Source organism: Apium graveolens, chromosome 6 (assembly GCF_009905375.1).
Source record: "Apium graveolens cultivar Ventura chromosome 6, ASM990537v1, whole genome shotgun sequence".
NCBI classification, from domain to species: domain Eukaryota; kingdom Viridiplantae; phylum Streptophyta; class Magnoliopsida; order Apiales; family Apiaceae; genus Apium; species Apium graveolens.
Genome location: NC_133652.1, coordinates 67,809,422 through 67,814,787, shown reverse-complemented (window position 1 = coordinate 67,814,787; position 5,366 = coordinate 67,809,422). Strand labels below are relative to the sequence as shown.

General features: G+C 40.0%; 1 non-coding gene across 1 annotated transcript; it reads left to right on the top strand.

The window, feature by feature from the left end:
- Positions 1-1,002: 1,002 nt before the first annotated feature.
- LOC141669913 (small nucleolar RNA R71) lies at positions 1,003-1,109 on the top strand. The gene has a single exon (XR_012554160.1). It is a non-coding gene; the product is annotated as a small nucleolar RNA R71 (small nucleolar RNA).
- The last annotated feature ends 4,257 nt before the right edge of the window (positions 1,110-5,366 follow it).

Here is a 5,366-nt window from a genome sequence, read left to right as displayed (position 1 = left end):
ATGTTGATATGAAGTTTCTTGAACACATCCAGAAACTTCTCAAATTGCTTGTCCAGCTTTTTCTTCTGCAGCCGCTTAGGAAAAGGCGGTGGAGGATAGATCTGTTTCTCCCCTGTATTACCCTCAGGCGGAGTATGCTCATTAGTAGTCTTTCTTGGTTCCACTTTTTCATCCTGCTGCTCTACTTCTTTCTCAGCCCCAGCTTCTTCAGTTAACTCTTGAGTTTGTTCGGGATTCGCAACCTTTCCAGACCTTAAAATGATTGCCTTTACCTGCTCCTTAGCTTCTCTCTTTCCTGGCACTTCAGTGTCACTAGGTAGTGTACCAGGCTGACGATTTAGCAAGGAATTGGCAATTTGCCCAATTTGATTTTCCAAGGTCTTGATAGAAACAACTGACTTTTGCACATAAGCTTCAACTCCTCTAATTTATATTTTTCATTGGCTTGTTGCAGCTGGAGTTGCTGTCTAGATGCATATTGTGGTTGCTAAAAACCAGGGGGTTGTACTGCTTAGCTGGATATTGCTGATAAGGCTGTTGAACCGCATTCTGAGTGTTGCTCCAACTGAAACTAAGATGATTGCGGTTGTTGGGATGATAAATGGCTGGAACAGGTTGCTGCGAATGCTGAAAGTTGCTCACGAACTGAGTTGATTCACTAGAAATTGCGTACTGATCATTATCATAGGCACCAGCACAAGCTCACAGACACTGGCGATTTGATTAACTCCATAATTAGCCAAAGTGTCCACCTTCATCGTTAAAGCCTTAAGTTGGGCAACTATAGCAGTTGGTGCATCCAACTCCAGAATTCCTTCTACCTTTCCCTGAGTCAGTCTCTGGGAAGGATTCTGGTACTCATTAGCAGCCATCAGTTCAATAAGTTCATAAGCTTCATCATAGCTTTTAGCCCACAAGGCTCCTCCTGATATTGCATCAAGCATGGGTCTAGAAGTAGCACCCAATCCATTGTAGAAGCAGTTAATAATCATCCAATCAGGCATGCCATGGTGTGGGCATTTTCTTAACATCTCCTTATATCGATCCCAAGCCTCACACAGAGATTCCCCAGTTTGCTGAGCAAACTGAGTAAGAGCATTCATGATTGTAGCAGTCTTTGCCATAGGGAAGAATTTAGTGAGAAACTTTTGAGTAAGATCTTCGCAAGTGGTGATAGACCCTGCTGGTAGAGAATATAACCAGCACTTAGTTTTGTCTCTAAGAGAGAATGGGAAGAGGCGTAGCTTGATAGCATCTTCAATCACATTATTAAACTTGAAGGTGTCGCAGATCTCGATGAAATCCCTGATGTGCATATTGGGGTCTTCAGTAGGAGAACCCCCAAACTGAACTGAGTTCTGTATCATCTGAATCGTGCTTGACTTGATCTCAAAAGTATTAGCACTGATGGCTGGTCTAATGATGCTTGACTGAATGTCATTAATTTTGGGCTGAGAATAGTCCATCAAAGCCTTTGGATTTTCTGCTTGATCACCCATCTCTACTAAAGCTGTTTCTTCAACTTTCAATTCTTCTTCTACCTTCTTTTCTTAATTGAAAACTTTCTTACGAACTACCACAACTTCTTCATCGGCTTTATCTAGTGTTCTCTTATGAGTACGCGAACGCGTATGCATAAACCCTCGCTAGAGTACCTGAAATAAGACAAGGAAACAGATAAGTAACAATGTCCGAGTCAATGAACTTTAACGACCACTGATGAAAAGCACATAAACTATAAATTAACACTGCAGTCCCCGACAGCGGCACCAAAAACTATTTAGTCGCTAAACACGCGCTAATGATACACGCAAGTATACGAGTTTACAAGTAGTATAGAATCTTTTATTATTCATTCCCACAGAGATTGTATTGGTTAACTAATTAATTCACACACTTAAGCAACAATGTATGGTTATTATTCAATGCTAAGACGATAACAATTGTGTTGTTTATAACTAAGAATTAAGCTAACAATTATAACTACGAGATTAAGATTGACTGAATTAATATATATGACAAACATGAGATTCTAACTTCATTAATTACTTCATTCAATAGCCTTATTGTTCTTAACCTTGTGGTGATGACACTAATCAGATAACACGAAACTGATAAACACCAACTTTCGTTGCACGAGTACCATACTACCAGACATCCACAAAAGAGATAGAAGCTGAATAGACACCAATTATATTGAGACCCTATATGTCTATAAAATTTGACAACATAACGGTTTAAGCATAAGTTATCTATCTTGATTACACAAGGCAAGTAAGATGGTTAAAATTACCTACGAATCATGCATAACACATACATGAACTTTTGCTAGCATGGCAAGTTCTAAATCCTTAAATTCACTGTCGCTTCATTAAGAATTAACACACTATTATATAAGTTCACGACGTTCATAAGACGAATACGCACAACCAATACTAGGATATCAATCAATCACCACATACTAAGGCATCAATACGATTTAACTAAAGAAATCCATAAATAAATCCGCTAGAACCCCACGATAACGATTAACCCATAATTGGACTCATCATCAACGTGGGTTCCGATGAAAGCATAGTATAACAAATATAGTCTTTATAGCGAATAAATAAAATCAAGTACAAAACAAGATTAAGGTTCACAAGTAATAAAACTAGCATCCAATTACAACTTAAAACAAAGTTCACAAGTAAAAACAAGGTCTTCTTCGTATTCATTGAATCGTGCTAATACGGTCTTTTTACGGCTCTCCTTGATATGTCTCTAGCTTGATATAGCTTGATATATCTTGATATATTATTAAAAACGACCTAAAGATGTTTATATAGCAGCCCCATGCAGTGTAGAATTCTTACTCTTAGAAACTAAGTAGAAATAGGAATTTGTCATCCCGACACGGCACAGCCGCGCGCTTGATCAGCGCGGGCGTGCTGGCTTTCTGTACTTCGGGCGCGGCCGCGCGCTTGATCAGCGCGGGCGCGCTGGGCTTCTGCCGGATTTTATTTTCTTCATTTTTCTTGCAGCATCGAGCTGGCTTTCAACGAGCTTTTATTCCTACACCACCTCGACACCAAATTAGCACCAAAATAATGCTAATTCACCTGATTACCTAGATAATGCCTGTAATGCAAAAACACTCGAAAACATGTTAAAACACTTAACAACTTGAGTACAAATGCATCAATTCAAAGCTTATTAGAGCATTATAAAGTGTCATAAATACCACTCAACATATATATATAAATGTGTATATATATATTTTCTTTTTTAGCTGTTTTCTGGGCCAATGAAGCCCTGCCACGTGGCAGGGTAGTTCTCTCCTCATGCCTATAAAAGGTCGCCTTCTCTCCCTTTCTGCATTTTTATTCTTCCACAAAAAAACCCAACAGTCACTCATTTTTCTCTCCTTATTTTCTCGATTTTCGTGATAGTCGAAAGGTCTCCGTGCTCCGCCGTGTATCGTTTCCTTCCTTTGTTTCTCTCTCCGCTCCGATCAACTTGTAAGCTTCTCTTATTCTTCTCCTCCCTCTTGTTTTTCAAGTTCGTGCATGCTTTACTTTTGTTTATCCATGAATTTATTGTAGAGGTTATAATTTTTGGTTTGTTTTCGTGGTGAGTTTTTGTGTTTTGTTGTTTGGCTTCGTTTCCCCTTTAGATCTGTAAATTATAGGCTGCTTTTGGGTCGATTTTCGTTGGATTTTGTTCTTTTTTCTGGGGTTTTCAGAGTTGTGCTTCGTGTTCTTGGTAAAAATGAATGTATGTATATGTAAAAACTTGCATATTTTGCTTTTTGATTCTTGGGTAGGCTGTTTGTGGGAGAGGGGTTCTGTCTTGATCCGGGTATGGGGGTGTATATCCCGGATCTAGGTTAGTCCAAATGGATGAATCTGAATATTTAAAATTATTTATGTTTTTAGGCTGTTTAGATCCGGGTGAGGCTTATGGAACCGGATCCGGGTTCTTGGTTACTTCATTGTGATCCAGGTTTGGTTTAAATTTTGATTTGTATAAGTGTTTAAGGGTTTGGGTTTGTATGTTGTAGTGTAGATAATCCGGATCGTTGATGTTTGGCTGGGTTAGACTTGCATTAGTGGCCCGAATTAGTAGGTTATGGTAGCGCTAATATAACGTGCTTGATCCGGACCGCTTAGCAAGAGATATAAAATTTGTAGGATCCCAGACTAACTCACCTTGATTTTAATAGGTATATGTTCCGGATCAATCGGCTTCCTAGAAGATCTTTCAATTACTATCCTGGTTGTTCCCGTGAGGAGAGTGATCCTGATTCATCTGAGAGAACACAAATCCGGACTGAAATGGGTTAAAAGGTTTCCACATTTGCAGAAGTAATTACCAAGTTCCGGTATAAGAGGCTCCCGGAACACTCAGTTCCCTTCACTCCCGAGGGGTACTGGACAGATGTAAAATATCATTTTGTCACTAAGTGCAAGGAGGTTGACAATAGCGTATACTATGGTATGATCAAATATGAGAGGCAGAGTAATGGTCATCCCGGGTTCTACAACAAGGAGGCACTTGAGAGGGTTTTCTCCGAATTCCCCATCAGCCGGGACCATTACCAACTGAAAGACTTTTTTGTTGAAGTCAACCCGGATGATATGGATAAGGCTATTTGGGCCGCGTTCCAGTTAACCCCTGAAGTTGCATGGAGGTGGTCGGAACCTCATGAGAGAATCTATCATCATTCAGCCGATGGTTTTGTTCCGGTTTGGCTGGAGCACCTCAGATCCGGGTGGAGCCCTCGCTGCCACATGTTTTTCAAGCATCTCTACAAGCATGTGTATAAGATTTCTCCCATGCAGATCACCCCGAATGGGATTAAGTCCATGATTTGGTTCATAGCCTATTGCAACAAAACCGAGTTCCAGCCTACCTTGAAGCTATCCATCAGATCTTTTACCTCTCTAAGTCTAGCCATAAACCTTTCTATGAGATCAGATTCTGGGCCTCTGAGTGTGGGTATGGTCCGGGTAGAGCTAAACCTGTAATGCATCAAACTTCTCTGAAGTACGGGAACGATGAGATAATTCTCCTGAAGGGTGTTGACTTGGCTTATTTGCCTTATTTTACTATACAGGGTATCCAGACTAAATTCCAGCCTGCTATTATAGAAGGGGAGGCTCTGAACCAGATTAGGGCATTCTGTGACTTTTTCGGATTCTAGCCAACCCGGGATACCTTTATGAGTCATAAGTTACTTTTTGAACTTGGTTGTTGGTTTCTTATTTACCTTGATTGTTATTTTTGATATCTCCCCGGATCTTCTCTGTTTTGCACTCGGAGATTTTTCCTTTTTAAAAATAGTTGTTTATCTGATCCAGATTGTAAGATGTATATATTTTCCC